Here is a 13,617-nt window from a genome sequence, read left to right on the forward strand (position 1 = left end):
TATTAGAGCCTAGGTTACATTGGTCTCACGAGTCATAAGCCAGTTTAGTAGAGTCTCGCGGATCATACAAAAACGTATGTACTTATACTTGGGAGGCTGTAGAACCTTTAGAAAAATTTCACATTCTTGAAATTCATGTCGTGCGAATCTGTCTATTCTAGTACTAAAATTCTGTTATTCTATTCTCTCACAGATGGTGACGACACGTGCTACCGGTCAGGACGGATGACCACCAGTACCATCAGTTGGGGCCACTAGAGGCCGAGGTCGTGGTTGAGGCCGTGGTAAGGGCTGGGGTGTAGCCTGCACAGCAACTAGGGCAGCACCGACATATCCACCAGCCACTCCAGTTCAGGATCAGGTCCCAGTTGCGGATGCTCCAGCAGGACCAGCTCAAGCACCGGCTGTGCCGATTGTTATTCTAGGCCTTCAGGAGGCCCTAGCCCAGATTCTATCAGTATGCACTGGCCTGGCTCAGGCGGTCTCAGTTGCTACGACTGCAGCTACTTCTTAGGCCAAGGGAGGCACTTAAACTCTCGTTGCTTGCATACCTGAGCAGGTTGTGCAGGGAATTCAGACACTAGGCACCTCCAACCTAGCCGGTTGCACTAGCTCAGGATTATGTGGTACTCGTTGTGCTTGATTATGAGCAGCGTCGATTGTAGAGGTTTGGCAGACTTCAGCCTCTGACTTTCACTGGTGCAGAGGGCGAGGACGCCCAGGGTTTCTTGGACAAGTGTTAGAGGATTCTTCGTACAACGGGTATTCTGGAGACCAGCGGGGTAGAATTTATTACTTTTTCAGTTTTCTAGAGCTGCCCTTACTTGGCGGGAGGATTATGAGAGGCGTAGGCTTGTTGATGCAGCGCCCTTACCTGGCAGCAGTTCTCCGCTCTCTTTTTGGAGAAGTATGTGCCGTAGTCTCGCAGAGAGGAGCTGCGCAGGTAGTTCGAGCAGTTGCATCAGGATGATATGATTGTGATGCAGTACAAGATGAAATTTACAGAGTTAGCTTGTCATGCTGTTTGGTTGGTTCCTACAGACAGAGAGAGGATAAGGAGGTTCATGGATGGCCTCACATATCAGCTTAGGATTCTTATGACCAGAGAGAGGGTGTCTGGTGCTACGTTTGAGCAGGTTGTTGATATTGCTCGAGAGATTGAGTCAGTTAGTCGCTAGGAGCGAGATGAGAGGGAGGCCAAGAGGCCTCAAGGATCTTGTAGTTTTTGTGGCGCTCCTTCGAAAGGCTAGTTTCAGTACGACAGAGGCTGTCCCTTTAGACATGCTCAGTCGGCTCACCCAGTTCATCATGGGGAATCATCGGGCGATGGTTCTCACTATTATCATTAGGTCCATTCATCACTTAGTGCCCTTCCAGCTCAGAGTTCGTCATGTGCTCCATCAATTAAGGGCTCTTCCGTACCAGGTTCTTCTGCCAGTCATCCCGGTGCCAGGGGTTCTCTTCAGTCCCTGTCTCCAGCACTAGGGAGTTGTTATGAGTGTGGAGAGTTTGGGCATATGAGGAGGCAGTGTCCTTGTCTACTTGGGATTCATTCAGCTAGGGGTCGCCCTAGAGGGAGAGGTCGATCATGTGGTGGTCAGGCCTATTTCTATGCACTCCTAGCTAGATCAGTTGCTATTACTTTAGATGTCGTGATTACAGGTATTGTCTCAGTTTGCCACAGAGATTCCTCTATGTTATTTGATCCTGGTTCCACTTTTTTATATGTGTCATCATATTTTGCTCGTTATTTGGATACGCCCCGTGAGTCTCTTGTTTCATCTGTTCGTGTATCTACTCCACTAGGCGATACAATTGTTGTGGACCGTGTATACTGGTCGTGCGTGGTGACTATTGGGGGTCTGGAGACCCGAGTGGACTTTTTATTATTTTGTATGGTGGACTTTGATGTGATATTGGGCATGGATTGGCTATCTCCATGTCATGCTAAGATAGTGACGTTGGCTATGCCAGCTATACCATGGATTGAGTGGCGAGGTTCGACTGATTTTGTCCCCAGTAGGGTGATTTCATTTCTGAAGGCCCAACGGATGGTTGGGAAAGGTTGTCTCTCATACTTAGCTTTTGTGAAGAACGTCAGTACAGAGACTCCTAGTATTGATGTTGTTCCAGTAGTGAGGGATTATCCCGATATGTTTCCTGTAGACCTGCCGGGCATGCCACCGGACAAGGATATTGACTTTGGTATTGATTTGGTGCCACGCACTCAACCCATTTCTATTCCACTCTATCATATGGCACCGGCGGAGTTGAAAGAGTTGAAGGAGCAGCTTCAGGAACTCCTTGATAAGGGGTTTATTTGCCCTAGTGTGTTGCCTTGGAATGCGCCTGTTCTATTTGTGAAGAAGAAGGATGGAACGATGAGGATGTGCATTGATTACAAGCAGTTGAACAAAGTTACAGTCAAGAACAAGTATCTTTTTCCTCGCATTGATGATTTATTTGACCAGCGTCAAGGAGCGAGAGAGTTCTCCAAGATTGATCTCCATTCAGGGTATCACTAGTTGAAGATTAGGGACTCGGATATTCTTAAGATAACCTTCAGGACCCGATATGGTCATTATGAGTTCCTTGTGATGTCTTTTGGGCTGACCAATGCCCCATCAGCGTTCATGCATTTGATGAACATCGTATTTCGGCCTTATCCTAACTCATTTGTTATTGTATTCGTTGATGATATTTTGGTATACTCGCGTAGTCAGGAGGAGCACGCGGATCATTTGAGAGTTGTGTTGTAGAGATTGAGGGAGGAGAAGCTTTATGCAAAGTTCTCCAAATATGAGTTTTGGCTCAGTTCAGTGGCTTTCTTGGGACACGTGATGTCCAGTGAGGGTATTTAGGTTGATCCGAAGAAGGTAAAGGCAGTTCAGAGTTGGCCCAGACCGTCCTTAGCCATAGAGATTCGTAGCTTCCTTGGTTTGGTAGGCTATTACTGTCGGTTCGTTCAGGGATTTTCATCTATAGCATCACCCTTGACCAAATTGACTCAAAAGGGTGCTACGTTCAGGTGGTCGGATGAGTGTTAGGCGAGCTTTCAGAAGCTCAAGACTGCCTTCACCGCAACTCCGGTGTTAGTTTTGCCATCAGCTTCAAGTTCATATACAATGTATTGTGATACTTCAAGAGTTGGTATTGGGTGTGTGTTGATGCAAGATGGTAGAGTGATTGCTTATGTTTCTCGTCAGTTGAAGCCCCATGAGAAGAACTAACCCGTTCATGATCCAGAGTTGGCTACCATCACGCGTTGAAGATTTGGAGGAATTATCTATATGGTGTGTCTTGTGAGGTGCTTACTGATCATCATAGCCTCTAGCACTTGTTCAAGCAGAAAGATCTCAATTTGAGGCAGCGTAGATGGTTGGAGCAGCTAAAGGATTATAATATCACTATCTTGTACCATCTGGGGAAGGCTAATGTAGTGGTCGATGCCTTGAGTAGGAAGGCGGTGGGTATGGGCAGTTTGGCATATATTCTGTTGGGGAGAGACCTCTTGCAGTTGATGTTCAGGCCTTGGCCAATCGGTTCGTGAGGTTGGATATTTCGGAGCCCAGTCGGGTATTATCTTGTGTGGTTTCTCGGCCTTTCTTGTTTGATAGCATTAGAGAGCGCCAGTATGATGATCCTCATTTGCTTGTCCTTAAGGACAGAGTTCAGCAGACGATGCCAGAGATGTGACTATTGGTGATGATGGAGTATTAAGGATAAGGGACCGGATATGTGTGTCCAATGTAGATGGGCTTCGGAGTTGATTCTGGAGGAGGCCCATAGCTCGCGGTATTCCATCCATCCGGGTGCACGAAGATGTATCAGGATTTGAGACAAAATTATTGGTGGAGAAGAATGAAGAAGGATATTATGGGATTTGTAGCTCGGTGTCTCAATTGTCAGTAGGTGAAATATGAGCATTAGAGACCAGGTGGCTTGCTTTAGCAGATAAATATTCTAGAGTGGAAGTAGGAGCAGATCACCATGGACTTTGTAGTTCGACTCCCACGGACTTTGAAGAAGTTTGATGCTATTTGGGTGATTTTGGATCGGCTGACCAAGTCCGCGCATTTCATTCCTGTGTTTACTACCTATTCTTTGGGGCGGTTAGCAGAGATTTATATCCGAGTGATTGTTTGCTTGCATGGTGTCCTAGTTTCCATCATTTCAGATAGATGTACTCTATTCACTTTGCAGTTCTGGAGGGCCATGCAGAGAGAGTTGGGTACTCAGGTTGAGTTGAGCACATCTTTTCACCCTCAGACAGATGGGCAGTCCGAGCGCACTATTCAGATATTGAAGGACATGTTGTGTGCTTGTGTCAATGATTTGGAGGGTCATAGGATCAGTTTCTAGTGCTCGCGGAGTTTGCTTATAACAATAGTTATCAGTCGAGTATTCAGATGGCTACATATGAGGATTTATATGGGAGATGGTGTAGATCTCTAGTTGGTTGGTTTGAGCTGGGTGAGGCTAGGCTTTTGGGTACAGACTTAGTGTAGGATGTTTTGGACAAGGTGAAGGTGATTCAGGAGCGGCTTCGTATGGTGCAATCAAGAGAAACGTGATGTGTCTTACATGGTTGGGGAGAAGGTTCTACTAAAGGTTTCACCCATGAAGGGTGTTATGAGATTTGGGAATAAGGGTAAGTTGAGTCCTTGGTTCATTGGGCCTTTCGAGGTACTTTGGAGGATTGGGGAGGTGGTTTATGAGCTTGTTTTCCACCCAGCTTGTCGAGTGTGCATCCGATATTTCATGTTTCTATGCTCTGGAAGTATATTGGTGATCCATCTCATGTCTTGGATTTTAGCACGGTTCAGCTAGATGGTTATTTGACTTATGATGTTGAGCCAGTGGCTATTTTGGAGCGGCAGGTCCGAAAGTTGAGATCAAAGGATATAGCTTCAGTGAAAGTGCAGTGGAGAGGTTGGCCTATGGAGGAGGCTACCTGGGAGACCAAGCGGGAGATACGGAACAGATATCCTCACCTATTTGAGGCTTCAGTTATGTTTTTTGACTCGTTCGAGGACGAACGTTTGTTTAAGAGGCGGAGGATGTAACGACCCGGCCGGCCGTTTCATGAGTTACCGCTCTATTTCTCCCATTTCTGCTTCTTTATGTCTTGTTCAACTGTATTATGTGGTATCAGGTTGGTTGGTTCGGGTTCGGAATGGTTTTCGAGAGGTATTAGCCACTTTGTATCTTTTGAGTCAGCTTAAGTTGGAAAAGTCAACAAGATGTTGACTTATATGAAAATGGTCTCGGATGTGAATTATGATGGTTTGGATAGTTTTGTTAGGTAATTTGGAACTTAGGAGCGTGATCGGAATGTTTTTTTGGAGGTCCGTTGTAGATTTAGGCTTGAATTGGCAAAATTGAAATTTTGGCGTTTTCCGGTTGGTAGTGGAAATTTTGATATCGGGGTCGGAATGGAATTCCGGAAATTTGAGTAGGTCCATTGTGTCATTTTTGACGTGTGGGCAAAATTTAAGGTCATTCAGTAAGGTTTGATAGACTTTTTGATCGTTTGCGGAATTCGGAAGATTTGAAGTTCTTAGGCTTGAATCCGATGGTAATTTTAGGTTTTGATGTTGTTTGGAGCATTCCGAAGGTTGGAAGAAGTTTGAATGATGTTATGGTATCTCTTGGCATGTTTGGTTGAGGTCCTGAGGGCCTCGAGTGAATTTCGGGTGGTTAACGGATCATTTTAAGACTTGGAAAGTTGGCAGAATTGCTGGTATTTTTGTTGCAGAGAATCCTTCTTCACGTTCACGAGAGGGATCTCGTCTTTGCGAAGGGTTGTTGAGAGAGGCATCTGGTTTTTTATTCACGTTCGCGATGTAGGTCCCACGTTCGTGAAGGTTCATGAGTTAAAGCTACACGTTCGGGAGGAGCATTCCTCGTTCGCGTAAGGTTGGTTGTTTGGTCTTCGCGTTCGTTGGTGGGCCCTCGCATTTGCGAAGAAAGGAATATTGGTCTGAGGCAGCTTGTGCTTCACGAATGCAAGGGAGCTACCGCGTTCGCGAAGAAGAAAATACCATTACAGAATGTATAAAAACCCATCTTCGCGATTTTTAGCCCATTTCTCACCATTTTTGAACGGTTTTGAAGATTTTTGAGATGGATTGAAGAGGGATTCGAAGGGAAACATTTGGGGGTAAGTTTTTTGAACTCAATAATCGATTCTGTGGTGATTTATAACCAATTAGACATGAAATTAGTGGGATTTAAAGCCTAAAATTCGAGAACTAGGGCTTGAAATTAGAGAGTGTAATTGGGGATTTGAGGGACCATTTGAGGTCCGGTTTTGATGTTCTTAGTATGTATGGACTTGTGGGAGGATAAGGATTCTATTGATATGATTTTTATTGTATTCCGAGACGTGGGTTCGGGAGTCAGATTTGACCAATTTCGGGGTTTTTGATGTAATTTAATTATTTTCGTGTGGGCTTTGCTCCCTTAGCATAAATTGATGTTATAATTCTAATCTTGGGTAGATTCGAGGAGAGTTGAGGCCGAGTCGAGAGGCAAGGGCATCGCGGAGTAGGATTTCATCCGGTTTGAGGTAAGTAACGATTGTAAATCTAGACCTGAGGGTATGAAACCCCAGAATTTCGTACTGTTTTGATAAATGAGGTGGCGCACATGCTAGGTGACAGGCGTGCGGGCATGCATCCATAGGGATTGTGACTTGGTACATCCCGTGGCAACTGTAGAGTTGCATATTTTGAAAAACTTTATATGATATTCATGTGTTTTAGAAATAAATATGTTAGTTTGGGGTTGAATGCCATGTTTGGGGCCTTGTGCTGAACTGTTTGGACCCTTAGGGGTACTTTACTACTTTCCTCACACTGTTTTGATTTGAAAGCATATCCTCAGTCATTATATTACCTGTTTATTGTTGATTCAGTTTCATTACTCTACTTTCAAATATATGAAAACTGTTTGGGCTAAGTTCCCTGATATTTACTGAAATGCACGAGTGACTGTGAGGTTAATGACTGAGAGAGAGGTCGAGGACCTGATGGTAAGGATTATATATATATAGATCGGGCTGCACGCTATAACGATATTTATATAGATGGACCGGGCTGCACGCCGCAATGATATATTGGATCGGGTTGTGCGCCGCAGCGCTATAGCGCTTGGGCTGTAGGAGCCCCACCGGAGTCTGTACACCCCTAGTGAGCATAGTCGACTATATATATTATGGATCGGGTTGCACGCTGCAGCAGTATTTATTATGATATATCTATTGAGCGGGAGTGTTGAGTGTGAGTACTGATTGATGAGAGTTGAGTCACGAGTGATTGAGAGGCTTGCTCGAGGGGCTATACTTATGAGTGATACTTTGCCCGAGGGGCTTGTTTATGAGATTTTCTATTTTCACTTTTCTTTTATACTGATCCTCTACTGAAAAATGTTGAATAAATGTTTTAAAGGATTTTCATTGAAACTGGAGTTTTTACAAGATAATTGGTTATTTAACTGCAGATTTTGACTTTGATATTTCTGTTGAGATTCTTGATAAAGTATGCATATGATTTTTAAATGCTCGTCACTGCACTCAGAATTTATTTACTTTAGTTACTTACTAAGTTGGCATACTCACGTTACTCCCTACACCTTGTGTGTAGATCCAGGTGCCCTAGCATCAGAGTGAGAGCTTCTAGCAGCTTTTATGTATTTTCCGGAGTTAACAAGGTAGTTGCACAGCGTTCGCAGCCCTGCTTTTCTCCTTTCTATCCTAGTACTTTATATTTCAGACGTATTTTTTATTAAGCAGATAGTGTTGAGTTGTACTTAGTGGCTCATGACTAGTGACACCATATTCGGGTTGTATTGATGTATTTACGACTTGTTTCCGCGTATTTCTTTTGATATCTTAAAAATGGAAGGTTTGAGACTTAATTTGTTTAGAAAAAATGAATTTTTCAAAAGATCTTCATATTGTTCGTGTTATTTTGGCTGACCTAGTACTGTGATAGGCGCCATCACGACCAGGGTGTTTGGGGTCGTGACAGAGGCCTTGGCATTGGTGCCTTAGCTTTTGGCACTACTGGTTCTGGTATATCAATAATGTGCTTCCTAGACGGGTTCACTTCTTTTTGAGTCTCCTCCACATAGTCTACAACATCAATTCGCACATCATCATTTGCTTGCACTTCATTGCTTGGCATCTCATCTACTTTTACCAATTGTTCATCATCCACAATTTTCTTTTGACTTGAGGTGGTTGCATCCCCACCTTTTTCACTCCTTGTAGTAACGACCATAGCATGTCCCATTTTGTTCCCGCCTTTCGGGTTCACCACCATATCACTTGGTAGTGCCCCCTTAGGACGAGTGTTCAAAGCTTGCGAGATTTGTCCCAATTGACTTTCCAAATTGCGAATTGAAGTGTTGTGAGAGGCTAGTTGAGCATCGGAGTCAGCATTCTACGTCATCATTTGTTTGAACATGTTCTCAATGTCACCCATCTCATTGTTGGAAGAGCTTGTGTCACACCTCCTTTTTCTCCTACACCCCGGAAAAGGGTATATGTAAAGGGAATTTTTCTAATTAAAGTGCAATCAAAACGGGATTTATTTTAAGAAATTCAGAGTCGCCACTTGGGAGATTTATAGTGTCCCAAGTCACCGATTGAATCCCGAATCGAGGAAAATATGACTCTGTTTAACAGTCCGCGAACCAGAAATCCGAGTAAGGAATTCTGTTAACCCAGGAGAAGGTGTTAGGCATTTCCGGATTCCATGGTTCTAGCTTGGTCGCTCAACTGTCATATTCAGCTTATTTATCTGATTTTAATACATGTTGAACCTATGTGGCAATTTTAGCTTTCAACCGCTTTTATTCAATTATTTTTAGAGAAAGTTGAACGTCGTTTAAAACGTGTCTTTGGATCACGTCACATGAAATGCACCCGCAATCCTGAACATATTTTATTCAACGTTTTTGGGATTTGATTTGGGTCACATGATATGCACACCCAAGTTTAAGAAGGTAAATTATTAAAAGCGCACCTAAAGTGACTAATGCGTTATTATCTTTGGGGAGGGCTGTGAAATTCGCTAAACGGCCCATCTCGAATTCTAAGTATTTTATTATAGAAATTTAAGAGGACCCCGCAATTTATGCATTTTGTTTAGCAGGGCTCGCCTCATTTATTATTTAAAGGCCAACCTAAAGCAAACTACAATTTTCTACTTAGTTTGTCTCTAATAATAAAAGAAAAAGCCCTAATTAATTAGTATTGTTCAAGAACTAATATACTTACGTCCTTGACTTTTATTCAAAATTTCAGTAATTCCCTTGGGCTTCAAGCTCAGCCCAGTAAGAATAAGACACAGTCAAAACTCAAGTTGGGCTTCGGACAGACTTCATTCAGGCCCAACCTTGACATTCAGGCTTATTAACTTGCAAATGATGGAGCTATTTCACATTTATTCAGATCAACACTTGACATACTCATATGCTCATCTCAATAAAATTCAAAACAGCTAGACGTCTAAACCGACTGGATTGGATTTATATTCTAAAATTCAGATTTTTCTTATCTATTTACCTACTAGTGAACTTCTAGATATTACTAAAGGCAAAACAAACTGGGAAACGTGAATTGAATTTTAACAAAAATAGTCATGAATATAAACCTCAGATGAGCAGGCTAAGCAACTTAATTACGAGATTTTACTTACACTAACACGAACAGGTTAATAGCCTAACTTCACACTTTATTCACATCTAATCATCATACAGCTAAACTAAACTACTTAATGAAACGCAGATGTTGATATGAGTAACTAATCTACTGATCTTAGCTACTGCAATACAAAGTTGTTTGAGACGTCTCTTCAGCTTGAAATTAAAATTAATGTGGATATCATACGCTGATCTCAAAATCAATTGCAACACCCAAACTATTTCTGATTTTTATTTTATTTTTTAAAACAAAACCGTTAAACTAAAGCAAGTTCTAAGCTATACTAAGGCTACAACTGGATAACCACAAATTAACAGTCCCAAACAGTCCAATTAGGTACAAATTACGCAGTCCGAGTTTCATGTGAATATAAATCCAATTAGACTACACTACACAGTTACATATCATTAATATCTACTTAACTACAGATGTATAGTCGTCCAAACATGCATCATCCAGTAAACAAATGTCTGAGTACTTTCATTTCATGTTCATCTCAAAGCTACATCAATTTGAGTTCAAGTGTGCACCTGGAAATGAAAGAAGGAAGCAGAAAAATGAGGTATCAGCAGTAACCAACAGCAGCAGTAGTATTCAACACCAGAAAATGAACCAACAGACTAATTTTGAAACCAAGGGATGTGATACGATAGTCAGACCCTAATTTCAGTCTTAGTGAATCAGCAGACCCCAAACCAGACTCGACTTAAACCCTTTTTATTATCAGCTAACCAGGAATTGCTTCCATACTAGAAGAAAACTTCAGAAAATACCAAATGACTCAATGAAACAGTGTATTTTTCTGAAATTCTGCAATCGTTTTTGATTTTTTTTCTGTATCTATTTCTGTGTATCTCTCTTCCTATATCTCTCTTAGAATCCCTGCCAAGTTTTCTTAGCTCTCTGCCCCTGTATATCCAGTGTATCCAGAGTGTATATCGAGTGTATACCTCTCTCTCCGCCCCCTTCTTTTTTTTTTCCTCTCCGAATTTCCTAGTCTTCTACCCTCTTTGAATGTTTTCCCCCTCTGACCATGATTTTCAGCCCTTAAATGGGCATTAAGTTAGTGCTATTTCCATTACCCATTCTCATTTTTCAATTATCTACACTAGCTTAGTGCTTTTATTTAATTTAGTAATGCATTTCCTAGACCCTACCATGTAGAAGCTTCCTGAAGTTAGGTAAACATTACCCTTATTGAACAACCTCTAAACCAAATTATTCTAACAAATTAACTTAATTATCTCTGAATAATAATTACCACACCTAATTAAATAAAATTACAAAAATTCAAAATTAAATAATAAAAATGCAAAATACACTTTTTTGTGATTTTTTCGATTTTGTAAAGCAGATAAATTACTAACTGATTTAAAAATGCAAAAATTAAATCCTAGATGCGAATGCAACATATTTTTTGTATTTTCAAGATTATGTAAAGATAAAATTAAGGTACTATTTTTGTATATTTTTATTTAAATTTATAAAAGATACGTAAGCTAAAATATTTTTTTGTAATCTTTCATTTTTATGACAAAAATAAAGTAAAGAAGTCAAAAATAGTTGAAATAGCTATATTAGGCCTACATTAAATATTTACATGCTAAAATATAAAAATCTTGGGTAAGGTCAAAAATCACATGTCTACAACTGCCCTTCTTTGACTGGAAATACGAAGTTTTTTCAGACAAAGAACGACTAGACATGTTTTTTGACCCGACCCTTTTATTGAGGAGACAAAAAAACTAAGAAGAAGGAGAATGTGACCGAGCCCTGGTATATGAGCTGCCTACATATCCTTGACTATAAAGGAATTAGGTCACATGTAGTTCAGAAAGTTTCGGTATCTGGGACTACCATGAAGCTGTTGTTTTACTGTTACTGCTGTTGCTGCTGCTGATACTGCCTACTGACCTCCTTATTACACCATGACAAAAATGAAGAAGCTAGAGTAAGTTATAATTTATGCTTTACAAAGATTTATTTCCAAACTTGATCTTGTGACTGATGTTGCCTTGTTGCTTTGTGCTTCCTCCGCTGTTTCTTTACTTCTGGCTCGACTTGCGGTCTTCCTTCTGATTTCTGCTGGGGATTTTGTTGTAACCCTCCACTTTACTGACTTCAAACTTCAATGTATTCCTCTGTTATATGGGCGGGCTCCCAACTTCAAAACTTGAAAAATGTAAAGACTGAAATGTATTCCCTGCTCTCCAGGCGGGCTCCTGACTGTTAAACTTGAACTGCTTCTCCCTGTTCTCCAAGCGGGTACCCGATTGCTAGACATGAAATGTATTCCTTGCTCTCCAGGCGGGCTCCTGACTGCTAACTTAAAATGTATTCCCCGCTCTTCAGGCGGGCTCCTGAATTCAACCAAAATAGACGAAAATAAAAGAAATTTTTCTGCCCCAGTTTGGGTATCTAGGAACATATGTAAGTGTAAAACGAATCACATTACCAAATATCAATAAGAACTTGAAAACTAAAACCTGAATTGTACTCCCTTGTTCTCCAGGCGGGCTCCTGACTGCTGAACTTGAATGTATTCCCTGCTCTCCAGGCGGGCTCCTGACTGCTGCGCTTGAAAGTATTCCCTGCTCTCCAGGCGGGCTCCTGATTGTTGAGCTTGAAAGCATTCCCTGCTCTCCAGGCGGGCTCCTGACTTCAATGAAACAGATAAAACAAAGAAAACTTTCTGCCCCCGTTTGGAGGTTGGGCACATATGTGAGTGTTAAACTGAATCATATTACCAAATATTACTAAGAATTCGAAAGCTAGGTCACATTATCCAGGGGGGTCCAGACAATTCTTACCTAAACGACAATTTTAAATCTAAGTTATATCTTCTAAAGGTGTGACTACCGCTAAATCTTGTTATCTAAGAGGGTCTTAACGCTATCCCATTATCCAGGAGGGTCCTGAACACTTAAAACTAAATCCCATTATCTAGGAGGGTCCTGAAGAGCCGATAATGAACTTACCTGAGCCATGCTTTCTTTCTGGAGGATCTCTGCATGACGAACAAAATTCCTTGCCTCTGAACTATGCTTTTCCTCATGGAGGGTTCCTACAGATCGAACAAATTTTCCTTTCCCCTTCTCAAACCGCCTTTGTGCTGACAAAATTTGGGCATGACATTTGAAAAAAGAATTCAATCTTCCAAGCTTTGATTTGGACACAATATTTGTCCATGTTTCAAACAAAGAAAACTTGTGAGTTTATAAATATGGTGGTTGCTTTGTGGCATTGACTTTGAAGGTGATTTCTCCTTCACTTCCCATGATAACTTTGGTTTCAACTTGAAAGACCTTGCCTGTTTATTGACTGACCACTTTCTCTGTCACCCTTATCACAGAAAATACCTCTGATCCATTCAGACCCAATACCTTCTATCTGTTGCATTGCTCATGAACCGGCATCTACCAAATCTTTGTGTTTCACATGATTCCCATGGTATATTGATTATTACCAAATTCAATGTACACATTGTTCTTTCCTGATTTAAATCACTAGCCTTGGTCTTGAGGTCTATTGCTCCATCACTTGCCATGATAGCTTTGATTTCTGCATGGAAGACCTTGCTTGTCACTGGTTTACCACCTTTTTGTCCCTTGTATTTCACATGGATCCCAACGCATGTTGATTGTTACCAACTCAGTGTGTATGTTGTTCTTACTTGACTTAAACCACTGGCCTTGGCTTTGAAGTCTATTGCTCCCTCGCTTGCCATGATAACTTTGATTTCTGCATGGAAGACCTCGCTTGCCACTGGTTAACCACTTTTTGTGAATCTTATCACAGAAAATACCCTTAATATATTCACCTAACACCCTTCATCTGTTTCATTGTCCATGAATTGATATGTACCAAACCTTTGTATTTCATAAGGATCCCAAAGCATGTTGATT

The sequence above is a fragment of the Nicotiana sylvestris genome, chromosome 4, assembly GCF_000393655.2.
Source record: "Nicotiana sylvestris chromosome 4, ASM39365v2, whole genome shotgun sequence".
NCBI lineage: Eukaryota > Viridiplantae > Streptophyta > Magnoliopsida > Solanales > Solanaceae > Nicotiana > Nicotiana sylvestris.